Source organism: Podarcis raffonei, chromosome 4 (assembly GCF_027172205.1).
Source record: "Podarcis raffonei isolate rPodRaf1 chromosome 4, rPodRaf1.pri, whole genome shotgun sequence".
Classification (NCBI taxonomy): Eukaryota; Metazoa; Chordata; class Lepidosauria; order Squamata; family Lacertidae; genus Podarcis; species Podarcis raffonei.
Window position 1 is genome coordinate 55,819,022 of NC_070605.1, and position 16,450 is coordinate 55,835,471.

General features: G+C 41.8%; 1 protein-coding gene across 9 annotated transcripts in view; it reads right to left on the reverse strand.

Annotated features, from left to right (window-relative positions):
- Nucleotides 1-11,675, reverse strand: part of ERG (ETS transcription factor ERG) — a 112,463-nt gene extending 100,788 nt beyond the window's left edge. For 5 of the 9 annotated variants that reach the window (XM_053386722.1, XM_053386720.1, XM_053386719.1 and 2 more), the window contains exon 1: nt 10,332-10,420. The gene's annotated coding sequence lies outside the window, so the exon portion shown is untranslated. Of the gene's footprint in view, nt 1-10,331; nt 10,428-11,569 lie in introns of those variants that run through there. The other 4 variants (XM_053386714.1, XM_053386723.1, XM_053386715.1 and 1 more) reach the window with 4 other exon arrangements.
- Between the last annotated feature and the right edge of the window lie 4,775 nt (nt 11,676-16,450).

Consider the following 16,450-nt stretch of genomic DNA (forward strand, 5'->3'; position numbering starts at 1 on the left):
CTTGTGTCAAACTTTGAAAATAAAATGCTCAGATCCTGCAAAGTTTTCCCCCTCCATTTTACTCAGTTTTCCAAGAAAAGTGCCTGAGCAAATATGCTATTTTAGTAAGAGTTTAAAAGGCCATTATGGTCAGAAAAATGACTGTGTAAAAATGGCACCTTTTTACTTCACCACTCTATTCACTGCAAGTATTCTGAGTCATGTCTGCTTATTTTAGTGCTCAAAATAGGTCTTTATTACTTTTCATTCCTTTTTAGCCCTGCAGTACCAAAACAGGAGAGAGAGAGAGAGCTGGATGGACTCCATTCAGTCGAATGCATCATCAAGAGACTTGTTAGCTAAGTTGTTGTTGCAAAATCTTTACTCCCAGTGATGTTGCATGAGCCAAGAAGCACACAACTCAGCATTCGATTCCCAGTTTGCGTTTGCAAGGCAGCTAACTAAATAAATCACCCTTTTATGAGAGAGAGCTGGACAAAAAATTTATTACAGGGAAATCACTGAGAGACACCTACTCCATGTCTCACACCTCAGAAAGCAGGATATATTCTTTGCATTTCTGTTATCTTTTAGGTCTCACTTTATTAATTTGGTCTCCCCCCCCTCCACTGTACCTAATGCTATCTGTACCTATATCCATACATATAATAGTTTCTATTTGATATAGTTACATCTGCAAGGCAGCATAACAGCAATATTAAAAATATGTGTAAAAGCTAAATAAAACAATATAATCAGCAGCAGTAAAACAAGTGGGCCTGAATAAGGCCACAAAGTCATCTGCTATTACAAATTCTCTGCAAAATAGCAGAATTTTACATACAGTGGTATGCAACTAAGTTTTATTCAAAGCAGACAAACTGAAATGAATGAACATGACTATGCTAGATCCATTCATTTTAAAAGGTCTACTCTGAGTAAAACTTAGCTGAATACCACCATACACAGACACACACACTTTCGTCAACCTCATAATTTTCATGAAGTGGGCTTCTGCCTTCAAAAATTTGTGTTGTAATAAACTACTTAGACTAGATCATCCAAGTTAAACTTATGGCATGTTGGCTGTGCTTCCTGCATAAGTGTGCCTATTTCTCTCTTTTTTTTACTAAAATAGGGCTGGTTTTTGCATAATTTTTGCCTACTATTGTTCTTCATTTTACCAGTGGTAGCATAGTAAAACTATATTGGCCACATAAGCAACTGGCTCAGTGGTGTTTGAAACATACAAAATGGCAGGTGAATGATGCTCAGTTATTTATCAGTCATAGTACTGGCCCATCACTTAACCCACTGTGGTATTTCACAAAATATGTTTCACAAAGGTCTGAATGGTAGCAATGTACTATGCATACTGCCTCTACTGAAAAATTAAATGCATTTGCTGCATTAGATAAAATGATAAGTCTCTAAATACTTCAAAATAAAAACTAGTATTACTAAGCAATATCTGCTAGTGTATATTGTGTATATATAGTCAAGTCACTGCAATTTCCATTTTATTTGCCAATGCTGGTTAAGAAAGGAACATGGGCTCTGCTGAGGGGATACTCAGCTGGTGCACAAGACTAAATGACCGCATCATGGTCATGGACAACATCGCTGTATTTATTTCCTTACGTGAGGAAAATGCTCCACAGAATCTCATACTGAAGACCTATACTGAAGATACAACATTGTGGTCAGGATTCCTGTAGTGCAGGCAGTTGAACTAGATAACCCTTGGGATCACTTTCAGCTGTGCAATTCTATCATTTTATGAAGCGAGGACCCGTTACACAGGATACCTTGCATTCAAATGCACATCGCTATGTGAATATCCAGGTGCACATCCAAATCCAGCCTGCAGTTTAATCTAGCAAGGGAATCCCAAACTTGGAAACTACTTCTGCTACTTTGTCCCTTGCTGAAGAAAGACAGGATGAATGTGCATAAAAGAGCTATTGCCTTCCTTAAAAACAACAACATTGTAGTGGTTCTCCTTTATCTGATTTTGAACTCAAGAATTAAGTTTTTTGAACCAACCATATGAAACCCCGAAAAATAGAGGCACAGCTCTGACCACAGTCTGGGGCTGTGCACAGTGCAGTCCCACCACTGGTGTGGAAAACAGTGTACCCACAACATTTGCCACAATCCATACCTGTCCTATATCCATCCATACCCTGTCGTTTCTTGGGAAATAGTGTATTTTGATGCATTCCCCCCCAAAACAGCATCAAACTGATTTGAGAAAAGGAATGATGTAGCTATTTTTTAAGCCAATGTACAGACAGCCACAAATAAGAAATAAGCCCTTTTAAGAAAGCATGCCATTATTTTAAGTTCAGTTGCTTCGGATTTTGAAACTGCTCTGTACATTGTAATGAAACACATTGGTTTGTACCCAATGCTGCACCAGTGGTTTTTGTGATGCAATGGATTTTCCAGTTTCTCTTTCCCCTCCCCTCCCCACCCAACAGACACACATTTTATTCTGTGAACCACCCTGAGACTTCAAGGTATAGGGCGGTATATAAATTCAATAAATAATAACAACAACATACACAAGCACTCACTCACTCACTCACTCTGATCTGGAGCATCCCTCAACTCTCAAGAACTGATTTTGAGGGCATAGGGGGACTGGAGGGAATAGAACAGGAAGACGTTTGATTGGGTGCATGGAAATTCCAGCATTTGATACAGCCCTTTAGGTCACAAGACCTCACCAGTACATATGCAGCACACTACAATCCTACATAACATTGGTACCTATAGAGAACTGTCCCATTCATAAACCTTTAAACCAACAATTTGTATCTATTACGAGTTCAACAAATCAGGACAGGAAATTCTTGACAGTAGCACCACAGCTTCACTCCAACTGTCCATTGCTGTCCTTCAAGCATTGCAGACCTTCCAAAGATTATTCTATTCAAGCAAGCCATGGGTTGCAGCTATCTATTTTCAGGAACACTTAAAAGAAGCTAATAAATATTCAGTAGATGTGCTTCCCATCTCCCCAAAACTAATAATAATAATAAACAAATCTTTATTGTTTTTCTGAAGGGTCTTAAACATCTGATCTAGTTTGACCAAGATTTTCTGCTATCAAACCCATGTTCAGGCTCTGCCCTACAAGGTTTTGTCTTTGTTCTGTCCCCAGTTCTACCTAGTATTTTTGAAAGAAAATTCTGGCAACTCTTTTAAATAGTTTTAAATGTAACTGTTGTTTATATTATAATATTCTGGAAACTGCTCTGTGATCACTATAAGGGCAGGTCTACAAATATAATTACTTATTTAATTAATAATAGATGGTACGTGGAGCAGAGCATCTAAAAGTGTTGGGGCAGACTGAAAGATATGTGGCTGATCAAGCCTACAAGTGCTTGATTAATCATAACCCTGACCTGAAGAAGCCAGTTCTAATGTGCAGGTATTCAAAATGTTGTTGAAATGTCCAGGGGTTTATCACCTGCATCAGTGTTCCATGGTTTGTCTTTCAGCAGTTTGCTAAGCAATGCAATTCTATGTAGACTTGCTCAGAAGAAGGTCCTGCTGTGTTCAATGGGGCTCACTCCCTATTAAATGCATTTTGGATTGCAGTCTTTAGTTGTAGTGCTAAAACTGTAAGTACACAAGTAATGTACAGGTGGAATAATTTCCTTACACAAAGAGTATCTCATAAATCTGAAGGAACTTATATGCATCATATAAAATAAAGAGTTCAGTTTTGTACAACAGAACTAGCAAGGCTGCTACCCTGGAAGCCCTTTTAAAAGAGTGTGTTGGAGTTTGTCACCACCCCTCGGTCCACCCCGCCCCCACAACCCCCCACAACAGTTCCTTGGCCTGTGACAAAGGACACTTCTGAAGTTCCCTGAGTTTTCAGGACCAGCTTGTCAGGTGCCACTGGGGGAGGAGGGTGTGCTGTCAGAAAGAACAAGCTCAAAAGCCCTGTTGTGAATGCAGAGCTCGCTGCCTGGTGCTCTGGATCGGGGCCATAAGCTTGAGGGATTTTCTTCTTCTTGGAATCAAGTTATGCTGAGAAAGAGATCTATCTGATACAAGCAGAATTCAAATGCAACATATTTCCAGTAACAAATCTCCACTTAAAAAAAGAAGAAGAAAAACACTGACACAGAAAATGTGGTAATAATATAAGGCTTTTTTTGGAGGGGGGACCCTTTAGGGCACAATCCCAAACAGAGGAAATTCCACTGAAATTAATTGGGGGGGGGGGGTTGCCTTCATTCAGATATGGTATGGGGCCCAAACCTTTGGCAAAGTCGCTCATGTTTATTCTAGATCAAGTATCCTTTTAGTTCTCCAGTCAATGTGAAAAATGCCTGACCCAAGGGGATATTTTATTTTATTTTTCATTATAAGTACACATTTGTGACAATAGGCTCTCAGAGCAAACTTGAGTCCAGAGATGAAAACACCCACTGGCTTTCATTGTTAAATTAGTATTTCTTGTATTCAATCAAACTTTCCAGATTATACACGTACATACCACTATAAAAATATAAATAGAAGAAGTTAAAATGCAGCTTACAACAAATACATCCAGAACACCCTATTTAGATATATACCCTTTCATTTCCCCACCCCCACCCAATTCCCTACTTTTTAACTTGCATGTATATTTAGCCAAGTAATTTTAGGCTGCCAACACTATACCTACAATAGTCTTACTATGCTACCAGTAACATATTAAATTTTGTTCTATTCTGCCTTTTCACAGAATGCCAAATGAAATATGAGTTCATGGGCAGCATACAAAGAGAACTTCTAGGGAGTTTTTGATGTGCATCACTGAATGCTCTGCTTTTCTTAGGTGTCTAGAATTGGAGCTACAGTAAGATAGGGTCACCAGAGTGGCTCTGCACCCAGTATAATTTCCTTGATATAAAGGTAAACCACAGAATAAATTATCATAGAATTAAAGCATCGCTGAATGAACTCCCAAGTTAGGGACAAATATCTTTATACTACATGGTAGGAATATCCTGCCGGTGTTTATTTTATGAAGGCGAAAATCTCTTTGAATTAAGCAGATGTGAAGAATTCCATAAACTGCATGGTAAAAAAATCTACACTGTAGAAGTAAACCATTGAAGTCAATGAGGCATATGCTAAAGGATTAGGAGGAAGCTGGATTTGGCCTATTGTGTCCAATATTGCAGATAATGCTATATATGTAATTTCCAAAAAAGAAAGCCACATGAATGTCCAGACTGCTGCATGGTCAAGATTTCTGTCCGTTAACTTAGACCTACTACTACTTAGATTCAAGAGGGTTGGAGGTGCTACTCTATAGTTTGAGGATCACAATATGATGGAGCAAGGTTCATCTTAATCTGCATTTATTCTTCATTATTAGGGAATTGTGCATACATGCTTATATGAAAGCATTTCTGAAAGATGATCAGTAACCATTAATTTTGACATGCAAATAACAAAAAAGAGATCAACAGCGCCGGCTAAAATACCCTTTTTCCCCTTCATACTGATGAAGCAAAATTTATTTGATGAAAACTTTCAGCAAAAAATGTGCTTCTGCTGCTGCTGTCAGATTTGTGGCAGCATGAATAGCTTTCCCCAGTTGCTGCTGGATGGTAGCTGCTATTATTTTCCAAGATCGAAGCTGGCAGCCAGCAGCTACCATTAAGAAGAGCTATTGCTGCCATTGCCTGTAAGACCCACATTTTGTCCCCCTTAAAAACTTCTGAAATCTCCCCCCCCCTTTGCATTCCATGACCAGGACAACAAAATCAGGGTGGGGTGGGCGTGCACTCAGCAAAACTCTAGTTTTCTTTTGCATTTTGGGAGTATAGTTTTTAAAAGTAGGGTTAGCATAGTAGCCGTTGACTGGTCAATTGAAAATACTGGACAACCATCAAATACTGTAGAACTTGCAAGAATGCTACTGTGTAGAATCTACACCATAGGGGGAAGCTAACTTCCATGATGGTGTTATCCTTTAGTAAAGGCAGGGATGAAGTCAGCTTATACCCAAGCCTTGCTACAACAAGGTGCAAAGTTAGAAGCACAGAAATGTTTCTTCCATTGCCTAAATAAGGGATGGGAGAGCTGTGGATTTGCAGTTGTTGGTGGTCTACAGCGCCCATCATCATCCCTGAACATAGGCCACAGAAGTTGGAATCTAACAACATATGGAGGGAAGCACGTTCCCCCCCATCCCTGGGCTACCTGAAAGGCATCTCCAGAAAGGAACACAAAAAGTCATCACTGGCAAACATCACTGTCTAATGAACAAAATTTCAGACCAAGACTAGAAAGACCAAGTTCTAAACCTTAATTAGCCACAAAACTCATTAGGTGAAATTGGACTAGTCACAAAATCTCAGCCTAATAACCCTCACAGGGTCATTGTGGGGTGGATGGTGTATGCCACCCTGAGGGAGTTGCAGGAAGAGCAGAATAAATTTATAATAAAATAAATAATTCATTTCAACTTTTTCAAATTAATGTAACAGTGGTAGCTATCTAATTTGCTTTATGTAATCTGTGCATATATAAAACCTGTTGATTATTTTCTTTGTAACTCTAATAACACAAATACATGACCATTATTTCACCAGATTTGACAAAATCTTTATTGACTGGTGAAGTGCAAAACCCTATTTTAAATTTTAAAAATTAATTATAGCATTGGTCAACTGCCTCATCTACTATATATTTTCCAGATTTCTAATTCAAACCAGTTAGGCTACAAATGTAGATTACTTGAAAAATGAGGTGCTACCAATACGTTATTTATATATAAACGCTTCTACAGAAAGAGAATACTCTCAGTCAACTCAATTAATGATGTAAACATATTGCATTTCTTTTTCGGGATGCATTCAGAATGTCAACAAATTTAGGCTGCAATCTAAAACCAATTTACCCAAGAGTAAATCCCATTGATTTTAGTAGGACTTACTTCTAAACAGACATGCTTAGGTTTGGGTTGTAAGACTGCAATCCTATACTTACTTCTGGGTAGACATGTACAATAGGACATATATAGGACTGTGCTGTGAGTGTTACTTTTTATCAGTTAAAATACAGTACTACAGTAAAAAACAACACTTTAACTGTGGCAACAGTTTCAATTGATTGATAAAGGATATGCACAGATTTCATAGAACAATGTCATAAGCATGATCATAGGAGATCACTCTGATTAAAATCAAGCTAATAAGCAAAGTTTGAATGTGCATTTGTTTATTAATTAATCATACTGATTAATTTTTCCCACTGCTAAGAGAAAGTAATATATTTCCAACAACAATATTAAAGGCAAACTTTGTGTCTATATGTATTTTGCTTTTGTAACATGTCACTGCTATGCAGTTATATTTAACCATCAAAAAAATTAAACACAAACTCTGCTCAAAGTGTTTCAACACAGGAAAGAACTGAAATCCTGCTAAAGATATATAAAGAAATATATTAAGGTCCAAAGTGATTAAGCAAGACAGCAAAAAGTAACAAAACTGAGTACCTTGCAAAACAGCAAAATCCTCAGATAAAAAGCTAATTACATATAAAACTAACCATGACAGATCATTCATACAGTTCTTGCAGTACTATGGGATTTGTTTGACTTTGGGGAGCAGATTTGACAAAGTAGAAGAGCTATACAATGTTATAATCTATGAAATACTATTTGAACTTTTCCCCCATTCAATGAATCCTTCATAAGTATATTTTCCCACACTGAGTTTAAATAAAGTGACCCAAACAATGCTAGCTTGCTGCCCATTACTGCCTATTATGACAATAAAAGAATTGTCATGTTTTAAAGTATTAGCTAGTTAGTAACAGCTATATTCATTTCTTTTAAACTGTCCTTCTTTAAATGCACACAGATGTCCCAAAAAATCTTTGTATCATGTCGTGCCAATCATAAGATGGATTTTATTTCTAAAGCAAAACATAAATGCACCTAAGTTAATAACAGTATATTCACAAACCAGGTAAAAACATCTTAATGGAGTTTAGGGTTGGTTCTTTATCTGAACTCAAAGCGCTCTTTGTCTGTTGCTTCAAACAAACCATAGATGTGTGCTTATAGGGTTAAAACTCAGGAATGTGACAGTTCTCCATGTGCAGTCTATAGACCTAACTGTTCCACTTTCCCTGGTGGGGCTCCAAACTACATGAAAACAATGCAGCACACAAACTACTATTCCGACACTGAAGGTTTTGTTAACTCCACAGAATGCTATTTAAACCAGAATTGTTTTTGGGTTTTTTTTCATTTTAAACGCAGCAATTACAGTACTTGGGGTTTCTAGTGAATACAATCATGAATAGAGAGAAGCCTTTGCTTATTTTACCACATACTGAGAGCATCTGATAAAATGATTTATATTTACTTGACAATCACCTGATCACAGAAATTAATTTCCTGTATCTGAGTGTGCCATTTGTGAAACCAAATGCGAGCCTTTTACCAAACTCAAATCTGACCCTTATTCATTATGTTACTTCAAACACTTAAATGCTGGAGAACAAAACTAAGAGTCTTTTTACCTTTGACAGGGAGTTGTGCAGATTTAAAAAGGCACCATTGTATCAGTTAATTGAATGATGGCTTGTAGTTACCTACAAAGTGTGTGCATGTATGCATTTATGTACACTCTGAGAGATGCAGAAGGGGAGTAAGAATGGCGGTGGGTCTGAAATGAAATAACTGAAATGAATGAATTTAAATGTAACTGATTAATTTTACTCATTCAGACCTAAGTGACAAAAGATCCTGACTGAATAGTTTCAAATGCAGCAACCATTCTAAAAATAAAATTAGCAAAATGAAGAACTGAAAAAAATAAAAATACTGTTTTAAGAACTAAGGCGAGTAAACGTACGCATCCACAAAATCACACAGCATTCTCCACTTAAGCAACAAATAAACTTTTAAGAATTGGTTTAAAAGAAGGTAGAGCCAAGTCAAGAAAAAATTTATGGCTGAGGGAAAAGGGGGTGAGGTTGGGGCACAGAGGGAACTAATAAGAAAAACCAGGTAGTAACTTCAAAAGTGCAGGATGTTCTTTAGCACTTCACATGTGGCAAAATGAATGTATAAACTGTGTGTTTTTCACAGCTGCCTTGGATGTTGCCCAAACATGTGTACAGTGCCTTTTGGCTTAACTACATTCAGATGAATTTTTAAAAGAAAAGTATGACTTCTGCAGGTAATTTTTAAGAAGTACTTCAGCAAGTGGCACTACCAAGAGAGAAAGGGCAGAGGAGGAGGTATGGTTAAAAAAATGTGGTCATCTTGTCCTACAGAAGAAGAGCACAAGCCATCCAAGTATGGTACTCAAAGGCAGCTAGCAAGTGCTTTTAGGATTCAGCACAGTAGCACACACAAAAAGTATTGTCTCCTTCTACACTTCTTGAGCTGTGGGACCACCAGCACCTTCTGCCAGATCACAATGCTTCCCCTGTCCTGTTCTTTCCTTCTCTTGCCCCAGAACCTGCCTCTTCCCTTCGGATCCTGCATCTAGGGCAAGAGCTACACACACACAAATGCATCCTGAAAGATGCCTTGCTATATTCGGAATTCAGTATGCCAGAAAATCTCTGGAGGCCAAAAGCAGGTCCCTACACTGCATTGGGGCTGAGCTCCAGGTCCTCCTTTCAGATGCATCTGAGGAAGGGGTTTGCAGGACACAACCCCATTCAGAACCGTGCTAGGACTTTAAGAAGACACAAAACTGTCCTGGTTCTTTTCAGTGCTAACACTGTCTGTGAAGAAATAAGAGTCCGGGGTACCTCTGAGCATGTGCAGAGCTCCTCTCCCTTTCCCCCTCCTCAAATAAAGACAGACCCTCCGACCCATCGGGGAAGGTCCAAGCAGGAACCCAGCCAGCCAAAAATCGTAGAGTCGGAAGGGACCACGAGGGTCATCTGCCTGCAATGCAGGAATCCTTTTTGCTCAACGTGGGGCTCGAACCCGGGACCCCGAGATCCAGAGTCTCACGCTCTACCGACGGAACTATCCCAGGCTCCCTTCTCCGCGCCTCGAAGACAGTCGCCGCCGTCGAAGCGCTCCAGCCACCTGGGCGCTCCGAGACTAGACCGGGGCTGCGGGACGTCCGAGGTGCCCGCCGAGCTTCTTCCTTCCCCCATTGCGGAGCCGAGGCAGCGCGCCCAGAAGTTGCCCGCCGAGCGCAGCCACCCTCACCCAACGCCCCCCCCCCGCCCTCACACTTCGCTTTGCCGCCCAGACGGAGAGCCTCGCGCAGGCGCCCGCTCCCTCCCTCCCTCTCTCCCGCCACCTACCTGCGGCCCCTCGCTCGCTCCCCACACGGGAAAGCACTTACCTCCCGCCCTGAAGCGGAGGGAGCGCGCCCGCAGCAACAGCGTCCGGCACCGGGACAGGCGGGAAAGAAAGGCTGACGGAGGAGTTGGGGAAGTCCCGTCCCCCCCCCCCCCCGCTCTCACGACGTCTCCCCACCACTCCGCCCGACTCGCGTCAGGGCTCAGCCCCGTGTGGCGGCTCCGGCCTTAGAGAGCAGCCTGCAGCCTCCAATCATGGCACGGCGAGCGTCCCACCTCCCCACCCTCTACCCCGCGGTCCGACTGATCCCCTCAGCGAGGGCGGCCCGTCAGGCCTCCTGAGGCAGAAGCGAGCGCGCCACACGCGCGAGGCGGCGGCGCCTGTGTTGACTTAGCGTAGGCTGCGCGAGCCGGCGGCTCCCTCCACATCCACGGGACTCGGGCCATGGGCTCCGGTGGGAGGCGGCTTGCCGCGCGTCCGCCCGCCCGCCAGCGGCGAGGGGCTCTCGGTCCCCCACCATTCCTGTGGTGAGAGGGGAAGGGGGTCCTTGGCTCGCACGTGGGAGCGGAGGCGGCTGAGGGAAAGAGCGCGCTCGGCGCAGGATGCCGCGGGGAGAAGGTGCGCGTGGCCCAGTTCGCCTTAGGCCGCTCATGACGGGAAGATCGCTTCAAAAACAAAGCCCGCACCCTCTCAGAGATCGCTCCACAGCCAGCCATCCAAGGTTATCGATTTTAAAGCTCCTTCGGTAGGAAGGACGGACCGAAGTGACTGGAAGATGGAGAGGCGAGCGGGGAAAGCGCCAACTTTTCAAGAGTTTGAAGAACTTTCTCCCTGCCTAGCCACGGACCTAGGTTTATTTTTTTGCTACAGAGCTCTGGGCAGGAGCTGTATAGGTTTTAAATATTCTAGGCTAAAGATGCCCGGACACCGTTTGGTGCTGAGCGATGCTCTCTTCAGGAGGGAGCGAGAGCTCTTGGGGTTTACTTCTGAGTAAACGTGCTAAGGAAGATCCAGCTGGAGGAGGGTTTTCAAACACCACCCGGCCGGATCCTAGACAGAAAACGCCTCCGCAGCGACGACCTGAGGTTCAGAAAAGAGCTCAGCGTGGGTTCAACGCAGGCTAGGGAAACGCAGCGCGCCGAGAAAGCTCGAGTTGTAAACAACCAAGTGCGCCAATCGTGCCTTGTGAGAACGTCTGGGATCGGTCCGATTTTAACCACCACCACTCCCAGATCAGCTCCAGTACTAGGGAAAGAACAGCCGTGCAGGCTGCGATCTTACCGTGATGCCTCTTCTCCCACGATCGTTGCCATCGCATTTCCCTTCTCAGGACCGTTTTCGTCACCAAACCCTATTCATGTGTTGCTTCTCCTGGGCTGAAGCCCTGAAAGCTACCTTCCTTCTTTTCTTTTTTTTCTCCCCCTCCTTCTGCTCTCAATCCCAGCTACGAATCCCAGCTGACAGTCCAGGCAGACGCGAGGGCGAGCAGGCAAAGAAGAAACTCGAGTACTCTCTTAATTAAAAAACGAGCGGCTAAAAGTGTCTTGGGCTCTCTTAAAAAATAATAAATAAATAAAAAAGCAGAGTTACATAATGTATTAATTGGTTGCTATTAACGCACTTTTATTGAGCATAGCACACAGAAGTCTGATTGTGAGCGAGGAGTGTTTTCAATGAAAGTGGAGTTATTTTAGCTGCAGACATGTTTACATTTCTGTGGTTTAGTCTATAACTTTCTCTTTTTCTTGCTTCAGAATTCTGCTCCATGAAGCAAAGCCCTTAGCTCCCAGACATTCCAAAAAGTCTGCCAAAATAACAGAAAAAAGAGAGATTTTCTTTTTTAAAAAAAAATAAAAAGCAGGCACACATAGACCCCCAAGTCTGGGTCAGGCAGAGGGCTGTATACCCCCTCCCCACTCTCTCTAGTTCAAAAGCCTTCAGGGCTCCATTTCCTGTTTCTAAAGGGGTGGGGGGATTAAGTGCCTCTACAAGTAGTGATTTTTAGGCACTCCCTAGAACAGATCTAATTCTGAGTAATTCTGCCTATACCAATTGACAGTATTACTTTCTGGCAACAGCCTTGTCTCACAAAGGACAAAAACCACATGAATGATCTCAATTTTGCCCCAATATAGCTTCCTCGTATATGCTAGCTATTTACTGCGCACCAGAGTTGATCTGAAGCACCTGTAATGTGCAATGTGCACCAGCAACATCTGGAAGATCAATTTAGAGTGCTGCTATGGTGCTGAAACATGCAAGGATTGGAATAAGAGCAAATTTCTCCACATTGATTTTCCATACTACGAAAGGCGTGTGGGGATCCTGTATATATTATAGCAAGTCACCAGTGTACACAGCTTGTCTGGCCCTTGTTATCTTCTTTATGCACTAGCATTTCTAAAAGCAGGATTTATAATTTTTCGCACATTTTTTTCAATCTAATAGGATAAGTTCACTAGATGAGCTCAAGTTTATATGTGACATAGAAAGAACAGGTGTTTGACACTCAATAATGACAACCTTCAAATACTTCCTCTCAGATAGCTTTCCTTAAAGCCAAATCAAGTTGCCCTAGAAGGTTCTATGTGGATATTTTGTGGATGGCATAGCAATACACTGGGGTGCTCACATATGAAGGCACTACAAGCAATGCAAGCCTAAATGGCACCAAGTACAGTGGTACCTCGGGTTACATATGCTTCAGGTTACATACACTTCAGGTTACAGACTCTGCTGACCCAGAAATAGTGCTTCAGGTTATGAACTTTGCTTCAGGATGGAAACAGAAATCATGCCGCGGCAGCGCGGCAGCAGCAGGAGGCCCCATTAGCTAAAGTGGTGCTTCAGGTTAAGAACAGTTTCAGGTTAAGAACGGACCTCCAGAACGAATTAAGTACTTAACCTGAGGTACCACTGTAGAAATCAGCCTGCACTGCAGCCATAGGCTAGATGATTGTCCTGACAATCATAATAATCAGTGTGTTATATATTCATTTGTTTGTTTGTTTTTATAAAAAAAGAATAACACCCTGTTAGGTCCAAGCTCTCACAAAGCAACTTCAACCACATAAAACAATGAAAACCAACCACCAAAACCAGAAAATGCAACATATTTTAAAAATACATTTATTTGGCTCTTATGTCTTGCCTTTCCATTATAAAATAACAACATCTAAAAAATGCAAACAAACAATGACTGTGATCATCTTTCTTGGGCATAAGCTCTGTTGAGCTCAATGATGAATAAGCATACATGCTATCATGTATACACTGTATAAGATTATGTTGTAAAACAATCCCATTTCCCTTAAGCCAAGTAAAGTGCCTAATGTTTCTAATGGGTAGTCTACTGAAGACTTATTAGTGCAGTAGGCTGAGAATGGCCACTGTCACATCAGCAAAATATGGTTCTGGGAGGTGGAAATGGTTTTCTGAATAATGTCCTTTCTGATTTCAGATTTATGTCTGTGTGTAGGGGTCAGCAAACTTTTTCAGCAGGGGGCCGGTCCACTGTCCCTTAGACTTTGTGGGGGGCCAGACTATATTTTGGAGAAAAAAATGAACGAATTCCTATGCCCCACAAATAACCCAGAGATGCATTTTAAATAAAAGGACACATTCTACTCATGTAAAAACACACTGATTCTCGGACTGTCCATGGGCTGGATTGAGAAGGCGATTCGGCTGGATCTGGCCCCCGGGCCTTAGTTTGCTTACCCATGGTGTACATGCATGAAGAGAAAGAGAGAGAGAGAGATCAATAAACTAACCTCTTTGTACTGTGCTGAATGCAGAAAGGCACTGCTGACAGATAGTATATATCATGTTGGAAGGTGAACAGGTGAATGTAATGGCTATTTGGTGCCACCTGAGTGGGGTCAGAGTCGGTACCTGGATTCATCGCAGGATTTGGTCCCTGTGCTTGTGTCTTTCTTGGGTGGCTTGCTGTTGCTTGTGAGTAACTATTTTAGATTAGGGGGTCCCTCTGTAATTGTTGACCTTTCCATTTGGACTTCTGAATGCTCTGTTTTCATTGCTCTCTGGAATCATTGGTTGACCTACTTGGATGTTACAGTGTTACAGTGAGCCTGTATTGGCAAGGGAGACATAGCACCTCTGACTGCCATGGGTTTAACTGTCCTGATGTAGGAGGTCTTGCCTGCTTAAGTTTAGGCCAGAGGTTACCAGCTTAAGTTTAGGCTGGGGGTCACCAGCATAGTGCCCAGAGGCTTTTCCTGGTGCCCACACGGTCCCCTCCTCTGGTTAAATTAGACTGGTGTGTGGTGTCCACAATAGTTTCTCCAGTTTGCAAATGCATTCACAGGCCCCAAAAGGTTGTGGTGGCAATCGATGAATCTCATACTCCAACATGCGATACATTAAACTTCCAAATGGCACCTTGCTGATGCAGAGTAGTTAAGCAGTCTCAGAGGCAGCTGTTCCCTAGAAAGAGAAAGATCACACTTACTGCTTGTGAAGGTCATATATTATATATTTTTTCTATATGTCAATCTAATCAACAGCTATGGTTATTCTTTCTAGACAAAGATTCAAAGTAAATAGAAAATTATCAAATACTTTCAGCTTTTGCCCTGCTTTCTGTTAATAAAATTGTTTTTGGGGTATCCGCTTTATATTAGATTTATGGTTTATGTAGATTAAAGTATATTAGTGTATGTAATCATTCTCAACTACCTTATATAAAACAGAATCTATCACTTCCTCCCCAGTGTGCACTTACCATGGTGAGCCCATGCTACTTATTCATACTGAACTTGCCCGTAAGCAATAAAATCAGTGCACAAAATATCCACCCCAAGAACTCGTAGAATGAGAAACAGGAGCTCCCACCCTGCCCCCACCCTCTTCATAATAGAATCAATGCTCTATTTAACACAGTGAATTGTTTCAAATTTCAGTCCTCATGCCCTCATTGAACAGCCGCTTCATCTTTGAAATATCCAAAATTCTGAAATTTACAAGGCCTTTTAAAAAAAACTATAAATGAAGCAATTAAACCTCCAGATTGGAGGATGTAAACCTTTAAAGGCCTCTTTATAGAATTTCAAAAGAAAGAGGGGGTTATATTTAGCAGGTGTGGCAGCCCACGCAAGACATTTCATTGAGAGAGAGCCTGACATTATCCAGTAACAAATACTTAAATTAATATAAAACATCTTCTGGAGAGACCTTTTTCCTTCCTTCCTTCCTTTTTTTAAATAAATGCTGGGTGATCATAACCCTTTAGGTGAAATCCTTATGCGCGCGCGCACACACACACGGCACTATACTCAATTACTTTTAAATCCCCTTGACTTCTTGCAGGGTCAGAATTTCACCCTTTGCAGTTCCCTCAAATGAGAAAAGCACAGTCACACACACACACAAATCAAAAGACCTTTATAAAAAGGAAATCTAATTCAAAGTGACTTCAGGAGAGTAAGGGAGATGAAGGGCATGAATAAATTGTGCTATTTTCTTATAAGCTAACGTCTTTTTTTGGCCTCAAAAATCATTCCTTCATTGGGAAAGGAAGAGGAGAGCAAATGATCAAATGGAAAGAAATAATAATCATCATAATAATCATAATAATTTTTTATTTATACCCCGCCCTCCCCAGCCAAGACCGGGCTGATTAAAATACAATTTAAAAAAGATTAAAATACAACATTAAAACATTAGGATGTAGCCTCTTCACAGGAGGAGAAAGTAAAAGAAAGAGGGGGAGGGAATTAAACTGATTCTAAGCCAAAGGCCAGGCGGAACAACTCTGTCTTACAGGCCCTGCGGAAAGAAATCAGATCCCGCAGGGCCCTGGTCTCATGAGACAGAGCGTTCCACCACACCATTGTTGAGAAGGCCCTGGCTCTGGTTGAGGCTAATCTAACTTCCTTAGGGCCCCGGACCTCTAGGGTGTTGCTATATATGGACCTTAAGGTCTTCTGTGGGGCATACCAGGAGAGGCAGTCCCATAGGTAGGAGGGTCCTAGGCCATGAAGGGCTTTAAAGGTCAAAACCAGCACCTTAAATCTGACCCTGTACTCCACAGGGAGCCAGTGCAGCTGGAAAAGCACTGGGTGAATATGCTCCCATGGCAGAGATCCTGTGAGGAGCCTCGCTGCAGCATTCTGCACCCGCTGGAGTTTCTGGGACAGCTTC